Source organism: Leopardus geoffroyi, chromosome C2, assembly GCF_018350155.1.
Source record: "Leopardus geoffroyi isolate Oge1 chromosome C2, O.geoffroyi_Oge1_pat1.0, whole genome shotgun sequence".
Classification (NCBI taxonomy): Eukaryota; Metazoa; Chordata; class Mammalia; order Carnivora; family Felidae; genus Leopardus; species Leopardus geoffroyi.
In genome coordinates, this window is record NC_059333.1 from 60996263 (window position 1) to 61012287 (window position 16025).

General features: G+C 36.9%; 1 protein-coding gene across 49 annotated transcripts in view; it reads right to left on the reverse strand.

The window, feature by feature from the left end:
• Nucleotides 1-16025, reverse strand: part of ZBTB20 (zinc finger and BTB domain containing 20) — a 770914-nt gene that overhangs the window by 165107 nt on the left and 589782 nt on the right. Inside the window, exon 1 of one of the 49 annotated variants that reach the window (XM_045436939.1) lies at nt 7040-7183. The exons of the other annotated variants lie outside the window; for them this stretch is intronic. The gene's annotated coding sequence lies outside the window, so the exon portion shown is untranslated. Of the gene's footprint in view, nt 1-7039; nt 7184-16025 lie in introns of those variants that run through there. 49 annotated transcript variants of the gene reach the window in all.

The window sequence follows — 16025 nt, forward strand, 5'->3', positions numbered from 1 at the left end:
ACATCTCTAAGGATGAAAACCTCAGGTTTGCAGGGAGTTGATCTTAACAGTTCCTCCGTCTGTATTTCAAATCAGATAATTCTCCTTTGTCATCTTCAACTCACAAGCCAAATGAGCTATGATGGGACTGGCCTGCTCACACTACTGTTTTGACAGCTTCTCTTATGGAAAAATAAAACTGAAGTAACAGAAGATCCATGAGAAATTAATAAACCAAACAGGGATACTGAAAAAACAAAGCAGGTCTCCCCACCCACACCCCACTCAAATATATCAAGGATTTAATATATGCTGATTGAACTCTTTCCTCTCTGACACCATGATTTTAACCACTTACATATAAGGCTTCTAAAAAAATGCAAAACAAATTATACTAAAAGAGATCAAGTACAGAGATATGATTATATAGTTTGGTGTAGAATAAGGCTAAAAGCAAAAAAAAAAAAAAACAAAAAAAAACCCAAAACAGAACAACAACAACAACAACAACAACAACAAACACCCCTGTCAATTAAAGAGATTTCACTTCTCAACAAGTTTTCTAGACAGGTGCACTATCATAGAGATTCCTCCAAAGAAAAAGTTTCCTCTTTATGGCTGAGGTGAAACCCTGTACATGCACATGTAAGTGTGAAGGATGGTGTTCACCTTCTTGAATAAGAAGAGTTAAGATGAAAATTTGCAGCCTAGATCATAATGTATGCTAACGTGAGAGAGGCTGGGAGTCTCCAATGCTTTCAAATTATTTCACAAAATTGATGAGTTTAGTGAAAACTTTAAGCAAGACAATTAGATTATGTATGATTCATTGGAAGTACATACAAACTTGAAATATATATAAAGATTGACTAGTCTTCAAAGACTTTAAAGTTTTAAGTTTTGCTAAGTTCTAGTCCCTTCTATAAGCCAAAATCCTAGACCATAGCACTAGTCTATTTTTTAAATCTCCTTCCTTCCTTCCTTCCTTCCTTCCTTCCTTCCTTCCTTCCTTCCTTCCTTCTTTCCTTCCTTCCCCTCTTCTTTCCTTCCTCCCTCCCCCCTCCCTTCTTCCCTTCCTCCCATCCTTCCTTCTTTCCTTCCTCCTTCCCCCCTTCCTTCCTTTCATGCTTCCCTCCCAACTTTTTTGAGCTTGTTTTTTTTCCTCAGCCTTTGAGAAAAAGGAGAAAGATGATTAGTGGTTATCTATGAAATATACTCACTTATCATTTCTCTGTTGCACATTTAAACCCAATAACTCTCAATAATACATTGTGCTTTTTAAAAACTATACTTAGCATTTATGTTCTTATATCTAAGCACATAGGTTTCCTTTTCAAATTCCAAGGAGCATTTATTCATAAAGTTAATCAGTCAAAATTAAATTTTTGATGTGATCAAAAGAGATCAATATAAATTGTACCCAGATTGACTAATACATCCAAGGTCTGGAATGAAGAAGAAATATCTTTCCTGGATGTTAAGTGACACACAGGCTGTCAATGACAGGAATCCAAGATGGAAAGAAAAATCACAGTGTGTATGTCACAGTCTAAGACAAATTAAAGCCAAGTTAAATTGGAGATTTTACTGGATATAATTGTTGTCTTTATATATTAATGAAAAACAATAATACCTATCCAAAATTTAATATTAAGGCAAAAAATTTAATCTCAGAGCTCTTATATAATTTATAAATGTTCATAAACGTCAAAAGGCCCCTACTTCTTGATTGAATTACAATCTGCAATTTTGAGAATATGTATTAATCTACATAGGTTTATTTCTGTTCAGTTCAAATTGTTATTTTATTGATAATGTGCCCTTTCTGCCTAAGTGATATTTACCTTATACGTCTGTAAGTTGTTTTCATCTGAAATGCAAAGAATTATCATAATAGTTTTGCATATGATGAAAAATATTTGCGTTACGCATGCTAGGTTCAAAGCATAACTATCTAGCAAAGAATATATAACTGTAAAGCCCAAATGAATCAGGACCTTAATACATTGTGGGGGGGGGGCAAGAGTAGACAGGGGGAAAAGGGGTGGTTTGTGGTGAACTCTGATCGTGTTTTGTGATATTCTAGTAGAAATTATTGTATAGTGTCAATCTCCAAGGAACTAAATGTACTATTAATTAAATGGATTGTTAATAAAGATTAATCAATTCTGATTTCAGTTTACATTATGTAACAGTCAAGGGAAATTGGTTTCCAATATTTCCAGGTGATATGGATCCCAATGAGAATCCCCTCCCAAAGAAACTCTTTAGAAACACCAAGTTTCAAAAATCTTCCAGACCCCATGAAGGTTGCTCATGAATTCCAGGTTCATCACCCTTGGCTTAGGGGGAGAGGGGAGAAAATGCTCATGCAATCCCACTGCTTATCACCTCTAGGAAGCTTGACAAGTCGCTCCAAGCTGAAGCCAGAAAGAAGCAAACAAAATGTATAGAAAATAGAGCTCTTCACGGGTGTGTGTGGCTAGAGACACACAGACTCCTCTAAAGGCCTCCCAGACTCTGACTTCCCTAGTTCTTTATGATTTCCATAGAGGCTTAGGAACAGTGAGATAGACGAGTAGTGAGCAGAGACATAAGGGTTACTATTTACTCAGCACCTCCTGTGGTTTCAGGCATCCTGCTAAGTAAATGCTTCTCAGATTTGGATGTGGGCATATCCAGGGACGTGGAGCAGCGTAACGGGAGTGCACCAAGCCACAGAATAAGTAATAAAGACATAACTGTCTTTCGGGAGGGTCAGTTGTTCTTGTGGCTAAGCCATTTAAACCCTTATTTGTACACATATTCATTTTCTTGGATGTTATAGGAGGAATAAAACAGATACTGTTTTGGTCCTCATGGAACTTCTAGTTTAGTGAAACAAACAAGAACATAATGAGTAGAATGCTAAATTTGTATGTATTTGTAGGATGCACCCTGAGCCATCACTGAAAAGTCTCATTTGTGGCAGATTGCTTCAGGCAATGGCCCAGCACCCTGAGTACTGGATCACTCACTTGAAAGGGAGGATCACCTCTGTGCAAGAGTTTGAAAAGCAGCATTAGCAGTGTATCATTTAATCCTGACTAGAAGAGGAAATACCATTAACTCCCAATTTACTATAGAAAAAGGGAGATTTGAGAAATTAGGAAACTTACCCCAAATCCCACAGCTGCTGGGATCTGAATAAGTCTGCCCCATTCCAAAGTCTACATATTTTTAACCACTAAATTACACTACATGTAGGTATTTCCCATTTTATGTTTCCCCTTGAAATCTGGGCTCATTCAGGATTTTGTAGGCTAGTTTAAGCTTCTCCTTTGGAAGGAGACAGGTTTGGCTTGATTTGTATTCTAAATATTTCACAGTGGTAAGGGAAAGCTATTATTATACCCATTTTATGGTGCGGAAGCTGAGCCACTTGCCAGCTGAGGTATCTGGCTGGGTTAAAAACGGAATCGGGCTGTCAGTCTTTCATTCCTCTTGACTGACTGAAGCCTAGGCAGCGGTCCTGTCCCAGGGCTTTTTTGTACATGGGATTCACACCGGCTGAGAAAGCGTGAGAGAAACTTTGCAAAGGGAAAATAATAGTGCAATACAAAAATGGAAAATAAGTAATCATAACTCACTCATAAAAATTGGTTACTTTTAGTGCTGTGAATAGAAAAGAGAGAGCTTATTCATCACAAATGAATCAGAAAATTAGAATATGTCACAGCATTGATGACAGAGCTGAGGAACTCAGACAAACTGAAGTTCAACACTTATCCTTCTATCTGAAGAGGTTAAATCGTGTGACAACAGGGCAGAGATGACCTCTTACACACACCTTTAATCTTTCCAGTCTTTTCTCTTCAACCCTCTCTCTAGAAGTTGGGTCGGTTTATGTATCTTTGTTTTCTATGGGTAGAGATAACATTTTAGCATCCTTTTCATGTTCTAGAAGTATTGTGTTAATTAATTCTTATGTGGGAGTCATTCCAAATAGTAGGATGAAGATTTTTACCTTATTGATTTTCCTAGTACCTCTCTGGCTTCTGTGTTTTCAAAGGCTGAGGCACTATTGGATTTTTAGATTCATATGTCTCTCAGAATAAGTGCCAGCTTCATAGGTTCCTGTCAATTGATATTCCATCTTCTCTATGGATACATGATTTCCTTTATCTGACAGATTCAAGAAATTTTATGCTAGATTTAATGACATTTCATGCACCCTGAATTTGGAGGTTTTTAATTCTCTATTTTCTATCTGGCAAAAGGTTTACAAAGTTAAAGTCAGAGGGAAGGGTTATTCAGAGTGCACACAGAGCCTGTGCAATCTCCCGCTAGGTACTTCGGAGCTTCCCAAAGAAAAATCTCTTGAAGTATTTTCATTCCTTTTGGTCAGTCCTAAGAAGACTATAAATGCCACAAATGGTCATTAATATCTTAGGGTCTGCTTTTCAAGACCATCCACTTTTTTGGATCCATCTTGAGAAGAATGGTAAAGAAATCACAGTAATGCCTTACCTGTCCTCAATATACTATATTAACTCTCAATGAGTTAATATCACTCTGAAGGAATCATGTCTACCTTAAAAAAATTTAGGTGATCAGATTTAAAAACGAAGGTTCAGCATTTAGGTCTAGGACTGTTCCTAAGCCTGAGACATTGCTAAGATATAACTCGACATTCCACCCCACTCCATACAAATCCTCCTGAGTCTTTCTGATTTTTACAGGTATAGGGACCTGAAAGACAAGAATGAATTAAAAGCCAGGGAGCCAGGTAGGGTGCAGGGCAGGGCAAAACGCAGTGTCAAGGACTGAATGTGTTTAATACAATTAAGATGATTTCTTACAGCTCCTAAAATAGACCAAACTCTTGTCAGGATGACAGTCAAGAGCTCTCTACAATCTGATCCCAAACAACTTTTCCTTCTTCTATATCTCAAACCTCTGCAGTTGCAGCTTCATGGATTCCAAACAGATCGGTATACCAGGGACTTTTACTATATATAGTACACTGATATCCTTTAGGGGATGCTAGAAAGGTCTGGCATTGTTATCATGTGGTCCAATCAATTAGAAATATTTGGTTAACACTGCTTAATGCCATTAATGCCATTTGGCACAAAAAGGTTGTGCCTAATACAGGGGAAACTCATCTTGAGACTCCTCAGTGTGTAAACTCAGAAAGTAACATGTTAGTGGTACAGAGGGCTTTGGAGTAAATATGGGCACAGCAGGAGAAAGAAACATCCAGATCAGTGTGAACAGAAGGCTGTCTTTACTCAAATGGTTCCCTCAAGTGTTTTTTTTTTTAATTCAAAGGGAAAAATCATGACATAAAATTTATACCAAAAGATATAAATCAAGAAGGTACTTATACCCAGTGATCTGTTAGATACTAAACCAAGAAGACAGCATGCACACAGTATGTGTTTTAAAGACCTGGAAAGAGCTTTCCACAATATAGACTGAAAAATGTTACTTTTGTCCTTGTCACCATCAACTATTTGCTTAAAGGAATCCACAGTCTTTCACAATCTGGCCCCAATCCACCTCTCTTGTTTTTTGTTTGTTGTTTCTGTCCCCCCCCCCCCCCCCCCGCTGCTTCTTCCTTATATACTGTGACAGGCTATTGGCTCCTCCCTGAACATGCCTAGGACATCTTTGTCTTTGAGTCTTTGCTAACAGTTCACACTTGAATCTCCCAAGCCTAGCATAGTGTCCTAAACACAGCACGTACTCCAACATTTGTTGAAGAAATGCTGTCTGTCTATTTTAGGAGACAAAGAGGATAGAAAAAAGTTGTTAAATCGGTAAATAAATAGCACAAGAGAGAGGTCAAGGAAAAGTTAATTTTAGTGTGTTTTAGGAGTGGGGGCAAGATAAGCTTTAAGATTAGGAAAACTGATGCTCTTTATTCTTGGGTCTAGCCAATGCTATGAGTCAGTTACTTTTTTGGGAACAAGTTTCAACCTCAAGGTTAAATGAACACAAATGCTCTGTCCATCAGCATATAATGAAAAAGCTGTGGCTATTTCCACATCAGCACAGTGAAATTAAAATATGCAGTGTCTTTTTCAGAGGCATCATATATGACAGAACTTTTTAAAATAGTCCCCTTTGCCACTCTCATACAGAAAGAGCTATAAAAACAAAAGTGAATGTTTAAAAAAAAACACTGGGATAATTTTGCTTCAGAAAGAAAATGCTGAGGTATATCTTCATGGTTTTCTGACTATAAGAGTTGTTATAAAGAAGATAATGATCGACATTTTTGTCCTAGGGCATGGTGATATTAAACTGTCCAGTGAAGAATTTAAGTTAAGACTTAAAGATGAACATCCTAAAGGTGCAAGTGGTAAATAATCAAATACATTGCTAAGAGCAGTTACAAAATTTCTATCTTCATGGCTATTTAAAAATAGGAAAGATCTTCATCTATTTTGGATGGAATAAATGCAGCTTTGCCTCCAGTCAGGAGATGGATTCAATAACTTCTCTCATCATGTTTAGCTCTATGTGACTACAAAATCCTATAACATGTTGGTCCTAAAAATTGTACAGAATCACAACACAGTCGAGTAAAATACATTCTACAGTTTGAAGAGGATTAGGCAATAAAAAAATCTGTAAATTACTAAATTCAAAATAGTATATACAATGCTTACGTCTCAATTCAATTTGCTAAGTGTATATGTCACAAATAGAATTGAGGAAAATGTACTTGAACCTACTATAGTTTAAACATAATGATTAGCTAGATTAAAACATTCTAACAATTAATTCTTTCATGTCTAAGAAATTTAGCTGAATATTTCATAAACCTGGTATGAATATGCATATAAACTCAATCTCCTATTAAAAAAAAAGTTAGAAAAGACCAGAAAATAATATAAGAACTCACTATTTTTATTCCCAGGACTATCTTCAAAAACATCAGGAGAACCAGTGAACAAGTCCTTTTAAATGACCAAAATGGGCCCCATATGATTAAGAATGCAAATCCAATAACAGACTTAAGGAAAGCTCTCACAGAGGTGGCAAGTTACTGGCTTTCTTGTCTATTTACCTTGCAGTTTTGGAGCTCAGCAGAAGTGTCCATTACATACAGCACACAGGGTTAGATGAACAGTTCCAATGACCTTGTCTGAACCAAATTCATTTAAAGCAGTTTGCTACATTTCTTAAATAGAAGATGAGCCTATTCTATCTATGGCCCACATTTGGACTGGATCACTGAACTATTGCCCAACTCTTATAAGCAAAGCACTAACATGCACCAATCAACAGGCAGCCCATAGCAGAGGCATCAGGAAGGTCAAAATACACACACATAAGAAATTGGCAGTACATTATAGAAGAAAGCTATTTCTAAAGATGAACTTTGGCTACTAAAGCCTTTGAGTGTTATTCAACCTTTGTTAGGAAAAAAAAATCAGTCCCAATGTAACCTGTAATAAACTAGCTAAAAAAATGTTGAGAGAAATACAGTTTTATTTTGCAACACATTATTTTCATAAGAACATGAATCAAAGAGATGGACTATGCCAATTTCTTCATAGCTGAATTGTTATAGGATATTGTTCTAGTCTTTACTAATGACTTCTTGAGGTTGGTTATGCTGTGACTAGGATTTGGAAGGACAGAGGTCTAAGACCTTTCAAAAGAAACTATTTTTTTTTTGGTTCGGTATCACTACAGAAAAAAAGCATTAAGCTAACTTTGACAACCTAACGAGGATAATGGTAATTGCGTGTAGTCATTGCTTATGCTGTTTCAAATGATGGGAATGAATTGAAAAGCAAAGGTGTCAAGCTAACCACAAACTTGAATTTTGAAAAGTTATAGTATAATAAGCAATAACATCAGTTGTTAGACTTACTAAAACTTACACCAAAACTTATGGATGCAGCAAAGGCAGTTCTAAGTGAAAAGTTCATAGCAATAAATGCCTACCTAAAGAAATAAGCAAAAAAAAAATCTCAAATAAATAAGAAAAATATCAAATAAGTGACTTAATAAAAGCAGCTAAGAGAAAAGTTCATAGCAGTAAATGCCTACCTAAAGAAATAAGAAAAAAAAATCTCAAATAAGAAAAGTCTCAAATAAATGACCTAACTTTACACCTTAAGAAACTAGAAAAAGAACAAACAAAGCCCAAAGTTAGTAGAAGAAAGGAAATAACAAAGATCAAAGCAGAAATAAATGAAATAGGGGCAAAAAGAGAAAAGATCAATAAAACCAAGAGCTGGTTCTTCAAAAAGATAAACAAAATTGACAATGTTTGGCTAGATTCAGTAAGACAAAAAGAGAGAGGGCTCAGATAAATAAAATCAGAAAGGAAAGAGGAGACCTTAAAACTGATACCACAGAAATACAAAGGATCTAGGTGACTACAATGAACAATTATATGTCAACAAATTATACAACCTTGAAGAAAATGGATAAATTTCTGGAGACATTAAATCTGGATCATGAAGAAATAGAAGGTCAGAACAGACCAATTACTAGTAAGAAGATTAAATCAGTAATTTAAGAACTCCCTACAAACAAAAGTCTAAGACCAGACAGCTTCACTGGTGAATTCTACCAAACATTCAAAGAAAATAGAAGAGGAGGAAACATTTCCCAGCTAATTTTATGAGGCCAGCATTATTCTGATACCAAAATCAGACAAAGATATCACAAGAAAAGAAAGGTCAATATCCCCAAAGAACATAGACACAAAATTCCTCAACAAAATATTAGCAAACCTATAATTCCACAATACATTAAAAGGTTCACACACTATAACCACGTAGGATTTATGTCAGGGATGCCAGGGTGGAAATCAGTTTGATACACCACATTAAAAAATGAAGGATAAAAATTGTAGGATCATCTCAATAGACGCAGCTGAAAGCTTTTCCTCTAGGATCAGGAACAAAACAAGGATGTCCACTTGTGCCACTTTTATTCAACATAGGATTGGAAATCCTAGCCAGAGCAATTAGTCAAGAAAAAGAAATAAAAAGCAATTATATTGGAGAAGAAGAAGTAAAACTCACTGTTTGCCAATGACATGATACTACATATAGAAAATCCTAGGGGTGCCTGGGTGGCTCAGTCAGTTAAGCATCCAACTCCTGATTTCGGCTCAGGTCATGATCTTACAGTTTGTGAGTTCAAGCCCCATGTTAGGCTCTGTGCTGACAGCATAGAGCCTGCTTGGAATTCTCTCTCTCTATGTGCCCCTCATTGGCTTGCACACTTTCTCTCTCTCTCAAAAATAAATAAATAAACATTAAAAAAGAAGAAAATCCTAAAGACTCCACAAAAAACCCTACAAATCTGTTAGAACTAATAATGAATTCAGTAAAATTGCAGGATGCAAAATCAATACACAGAAATCAGTTGCATTTCTATACATAACAACATACTATCAGAAAGAGAAAGTTAGGACATAATTTCATTTACAGTTGCATCAAGAAGAATAAAATACCTAATAAGTTTAACTAAGGAAGTGAAAGTCCTATACACTGAAAACTATAAAATATTGATGAAAGAAACCGAAGACACAAATAAATGGTAAGATACTCCGTGCTTGTGGACTGTAATAATTAAACTTATTAAAATGTCCATACTATCCAAAGCAATCTACAGATTCAATGCAATCCCATCAAAATTCCAAAGGCAGTTTTCACAGAAATAGAACAAAGATTTCTAAAATATGTATGGAAATATGAAACACCCCAAATAAGCAAAGAAATCTGGAGAAAGAAGAACAAAGCCAGAGGCATCATACTCCCTGATTTCAAACTCTATTGCAAGCTATAGTAATCAAAACAGTATGGTATTAAAAGAGACATGTAGATTAACAGAACAGAATAGAGATCCCAGATATAAACCCACACATATATGGTCAATTAATTTATGACAAAGGAGCCAAGAATATGCAATGGGGAAAGGATAGTCACTTCAATAGATGGTATTGGGAAAACTGGCCATACACCAAAGAATGAAACTAGACTACTACCTTGCACTATATACAAAAATTAATTCAAACAAGATTACAGACTCGAATGTAAGACATTAAAACTCCCAGAAGGAAACTTGACATTGGTCTTGGCAACGATTTTTTGAATTTGATACCAAAAGCAAAGGCAACAAAAGCTAAAAATTAACAAGTGGGACTACATCAAACTAAAAAGCTTCCACACAGCAAACCATCAACAAAGTGAAAAGGCAACTTACTGAACGGGAGAAAATATATATGCGATAAGAGGGTGGTAGATATGCATAAATATATAAAGTACTAATACAATTTAATAGCAAAAAATCTGATTACAAAATGGGCAGAGGATTTGCATAGACATTTTTCTAAAGAAGACATGCAGATGGCCAACAGGCACATGAAAAGATGGTCAACATCCCTAATCATCAAGGAAATGCAAATCAGAACCACAATGAGCGACCACCTCACACCTGTTAGAACGGCTATTTATCAAAATGATAAGAAATAGGGGTACCTGGATAGTTCAGTCGGTTAAGTGTCTGACTCTTGATTTAGACTCAGGTCATGATCTCACAGTTGTGAGTCAGGCTCCATGCTGAGTATGGAGCCTGCTTAAAAATCTCTCTCTCTTTCTCTCTCTCTCAGTCCCTCCCCTGCTCTCTTTCTCTCTCTCTTTCAAAAACAAACAAACAAACAAACAAGTAAAAGCAACAATGAAAAGTTCAAACTAGTGATGAAGTTATTTTTGTTCATTAGGTTGTGGATGTACTTTCTTTCGATTAAAAAAAAGATTCATAGAACTTACTCATGGCCTCCCTCCCTCCATCTCTTCTTATCACCCTATTTCCACATCCATATGCTATCAGGTAGTTGAAGAAAAAGAAACAAATGTGACCAGAACTGCTTCTGTGGGGACACTCTCAGTCAGTTCTCTGTCCTCCTCAACTGCAACTTGCACTCACTTATCTGAAAATCTATCAATTTAATTGTTTCAATACTTCCTCTCAGGGGAATCTGCATTTCCTTAACTGTCTTTACAAGATGTAGATACAGGTTTTTTTCACAGGCAATTAAGGAAGTATGGCAATTATGTTCAGATGTGGTGGTGGATTCTGCCTTGGACTTTTCAAATTTTTCAATTTCACCACTTCCCCAATTGAAGAAGCCAGTGTTGCTTATAGTTTAATTGCAAATAAAGATATATACATAGGTTTGCCTACATCATATATATTTTTTTCCTCTCAAAAGTTATAAGAAATATTTAGGGATTTTTCTGTCCATATACTTCATGGATTGTTCCTACTGATGTCAGAGTGATTTCCATAGAAGTAGAATAAAACATAAATATTTTGCACTCAAACTTCACTAGCATGATCTTCAGTGGTGCTTTCCTCACAGTCAATCTCCACCAGTCCCCGGCTCTTGGTTAGCGTATGCTTGAAGAGTCTTTTTCACAAAATCTTTCTTCCCTAGAAAACTCTGCCTGTGAAATTTCCCTGTAAATACCCGAATTTTCTGATTCACCTAACAATGATCTAGGAATTGAGGATGTTTCCTGCCTGCTCTTTCACCCCCTACTTCGTGAAAGGATTAGACTGTAAACAACCTGGTAGGGATCCTGCAGGCCAAACTAGGGCTGAGCTGATCTCAGCAGGCAGGGAACCTGTGGCAGTCCGTGAAACACAATTATGAAAATAGAAAGGATTCGTCCATACTTTCGGAAGACATTATGTTGTTTCCAAGACGAGACTTAGCAAGTAAGCCGTGTTAAAGAAACCAAGCGAGACAATATGATTTCAAAGAGTCCAGCAGAGGTAGATTTCAAAAAGTGCCGATTGGCCAGGGCTTTCTCAACTGCAGCTTCATTTTCAGTGTCTGCCAGTGGCCTGCACCAGACGCTTGAAGGGAAGTCCATTCGTCTCTCACCAATGAAGCCCAAAGTACTCGTGCTACAAAAGGATTCCTTTCTTGTCTCCAGAGGCAAGCATCAATTTGTGCCCCAGAGTCTGAGAGTTCATAGCTTTCTTTCAATTTTGTTAAGTCTGCACATGCGTGGTTCCTCCTGTGTGATTTGGTCCTGAGGAAGTGACCCACCCACAACTCCACAGAGCTAATTAACCCCATACTGAGTGGGTTTTTCCCCTCATTTCACACATCCACTCAGTGCTTTAAATGACCCAGCAGTAGCATGATCAGATGATTTTTTTTTTCTTCTCAAAAAAAAAAAAATGTATAGTGATGGGAGAGCTAGGGTATATCTGCTCTAATTCAAAACAGCAGTGTAACCCTAAAATATTGCTCAATAACATTTTATCAGAGGGTGTAGAAATGCTCAAAAATGCTTGAATTAAACCCTTTAATGTTATTCAACTTATTGAAGTTTCTATTTTAAATAACAAGTAATACATAATAAATACTGAGGTAGAGAAGTTTGATCTCTATCCAGATTTTTTTTAACATCTCATTTTGCTAGAAAAACTAAAAAAGACCTAGCCTCCTTCCTTATCTTTAAGAGCCTCAAGAGAAGGGCCAATGAGAAGAATGATATAACTCATCTTTTTTTCCATTTCAAGGAATAGGCTCATGTTTTTCTAGATTTATTTTTGCCAAAGTGAATGCCTCGAAAACTCAGAGATGCTCACTGTTTTCTAACTTTTCAGAAAAGAAAAAAGTGAACATGATGATGGTGGGTGATTTAATGGAAGCAGCTTGTCGACGTGATGAAACTGAAAACGCTTTTACAGAATATGTCCACATGCTAAAATAAAAACAAAATCTTTAACATCATGTGTATGGTGTAGAGTGGTTTGTGTCACGGCAGAAGAAAGGAGAATTGTTAATTTAGACAGTAAGTGTGAGGTTCTGCTAGAAACCCTCATGGGTACATCACGGAAATAGTTCTTGGTCAGACAAATGGAGCCAGACAAGTTCTAGTTCTTTCAGAAGTTATCAAAAGGGCAATCAGATTTTAAGTCTGTCATCTCTGCTACATGATAAGAAAAATTCTTGGCTATTTCCTTCAGTTAGACTAGTCTATGACTTCAGAATTTTAAAGATTTATACATAAATGGACAAGAAAATGACCTCCCCTGGATGTCCCATCTTAGGCAAACGGTCAGTTCTCTCTCATTCTCAAAAGCCTGTGTGCCAAACTGGCTCATTCTGGTATGACTCGGTCATAGAGCATGCACGTCTTGTGTGAACTTTCAACCTCTCTTTCCTCTGCAAAGTGATTTATGTGCACACTAGTAAATGCCCAAGAATTCCATAATTCTTAGCACAGCAGAGAGTCAGTACGAGGGGAAACCTATCTAACATTTAAAATTCTTATTTGAAGTGTCTTAAATACTATGCTTTGGGACCAAAGACCTTATGAAGTTCTAAAACACATTCAATATTGTTCCCTAAGCTTCTTGTAGGTGTGGCTGCTAACTGGGAGTGTCAGGTGGGTAAAACTGATTAAACAGGCAAAAAGGAGGTCCAATGAGGCACAGGTTTTGTGTGTGTGTGTGTGTGTGTGTGTGTGTATGTGTGTGTGTTTTACCTACAGTGGTCAGAAATTTTGTATTTGACATATAGCCTAAATCAAACTCTTATATCTGTGCTTCCAGTCTTTGGCTGAAACTGCTTCATCTGCAATAGGGTTGTTGTGATTTCCAAGACTCCTGTCCATCAGGCTTTTTCAGACTCACTGATGCTTGGGATTCTGAAGCCCTTACCATGGTCTATGAGACCCAATCCCTCATTACCTCTCTTGACCTCATTTCCCATCACTTTCATGTAAAAGTGGTCCAAGCAGAAGAGAATATGATTGCCTAGATGGGTGAACAAGAACAGGAATGTGAATGGGATTAAAACGAATAAATCAATAAAAATCAGTGACTTTATGCCCTTGTTAAAATTCAACTATCTCACTGGAGAACCTAACAAAGTTTCTGAACTTTTCTTGAGAATTGGTTACATAAGGAAGAATATGCAAAGCATTGCCCACATGGAGGCATGTATTAATTCATTAATTTAACAGATATTTTTTCAGAGTCTATTATCAATTACTCTGCTAATTGGACTTTACTCTTGCTCTCAAAGACCTTTCACTCTCATGTATGCTTTAGACAGTTATACCTCCATTACCACTGGCAAGTTATTAGCCCACCAGGTTAGGTAATGTAACAACCTCCCCTTGTTCCTTATTCATTCTTTTCAATTGCCCTGTGACATCCACTAAGGCCTCATGAACGACCTCCTTGTGGTCTATATTATCAACTCTATTTCTTACCTAGATAAGAAACCCCTTCCCCACCACCTACATTTTCTTTCTCAAACAGCCAAGAAAATATTATAAAAGTCTGCCCAGAACTATTTAAGTGTTAGAAATGGGTCCTTACAGACCTATTTGAAACATGAATTTTTTTGGAACAATTAATGGGGCCTCAGCCCCTAGGAAGCATATCTTGAACTACAGGCAAATTATGAGTCAATGGTCTGCCAGACACAGCACTCACTACTTTCCAGGATAGAACATTTCAGCACACAAAAGAGGATCCTGGTCTTATTCGAGTAATCCCCATCTCAGAGAGGATTTAATGGAGCACATGTCTCTGGCCTCTATGGTCCTTATATAGAGGAGTACCTCCATCATATTTTAGTCTTTTCTAAACTTCACTATCTTAGGTCACTATGTTAGTGAACATGGGATAAAAGACACTAACTCTTCCTCAACTTATTAAATTTTTCTTCCTCATATGCCCAATAAACAAAAATGGAAGGATTTAATATATGTACAGAACAGTAAATGTTCTCTCCCTACTTCTTTTCAAATACTTCCTTTTTATTATAAACAATGGTGATGGAATTATAAATACCATTGTTTTACATCTATGTTAATACTCTTATTATCTTGCATAAACAGAAGTGAACAAATACGTACCTGACACCAATCAATCCCTTCTTTAAAAATGCAGTTTTCATCTTTCTAAATAGTAGAGGGAGAATTAATGAATTCAACTTGTAGTTTACCTGTTTATATTTTGAATGTTAATAAAGTAAAACCAAATTATTTCTAGAGTTCTTTTTAGAGATGCATCAGCCATTAACACTCTCCATGCCAGCATGGGATGGGGGAGGGAGAAATGAATGGCAGTGGGTCCCAAGAGCCATTGGTGGCTTAAGGGGCTGGAGAGGATGTTAAGCTGCTAGGGCAGGAGATTCCGACCTGTTGGGTAGGTGGGAGATATTTGCTGGCAGTAGAAACATTATTTTTGTATTTGTTTTTTTTTTTCAACGTTTATTTATTTTTGGGACAGAGAGAGACACAGCATGAACGGGGGAGGGGCAGAGAGAGAGAGAGACACAGAATCGGAAACAGGCTCCAGGCTCTGAGCCATCAGCCCAGAGCCTGACGCGGGGCTCGAACTCACGGACCGCGAGATCGTGACCTGGCTGAAGTCGGACGCTTAACCGACTGCGCCACCCAGGCGCCCCGAAACATTATTTTTGTAGAACAAATGGCTAGGAGGAGGTCATGTGGGGCACTAGGTGAGAGGAATATCCAAACATAAAAAGCACTCTTAGGGGACTGGGGCAAAGGGAAATCACTCCTCATTCCATCTCCTCACTGGTTTTCCTTCTTCTCTAGCGTGCTTTCTCTTTTTATTACTACATTTTCTCTCTCTCCTCCGTTCGTCAGCTTTCATTCATTTGCCTCTTTATAACAAAGAAGCATGCAGGGACAATTTTAGGAGACAGTGAGACCAAAAAAGAATTTAGAGAAGACTTATGATAATATACTATACATTTATATGTACAAGAAAATACAACCTATATTTGATTGACCAAGAACTAGAAACTGGGACTTTTGAGATTTAAAAAATTCATGGTATGTCTGGTCATATTAATCTCTAGACCAGCTGGTTTTTAGCAGTGCTGGAAAGAGCTCTAATAGAGTCATGAGTAAGAAAAAAAAAAAAAAGGAAAAAATGGAATTTTATAAGGATTTATATTTGTAAGGAAAAAAGGATCTTCTTCATAGTTGTCTATTGAAGTTCTCACCCTTTTGAACTTA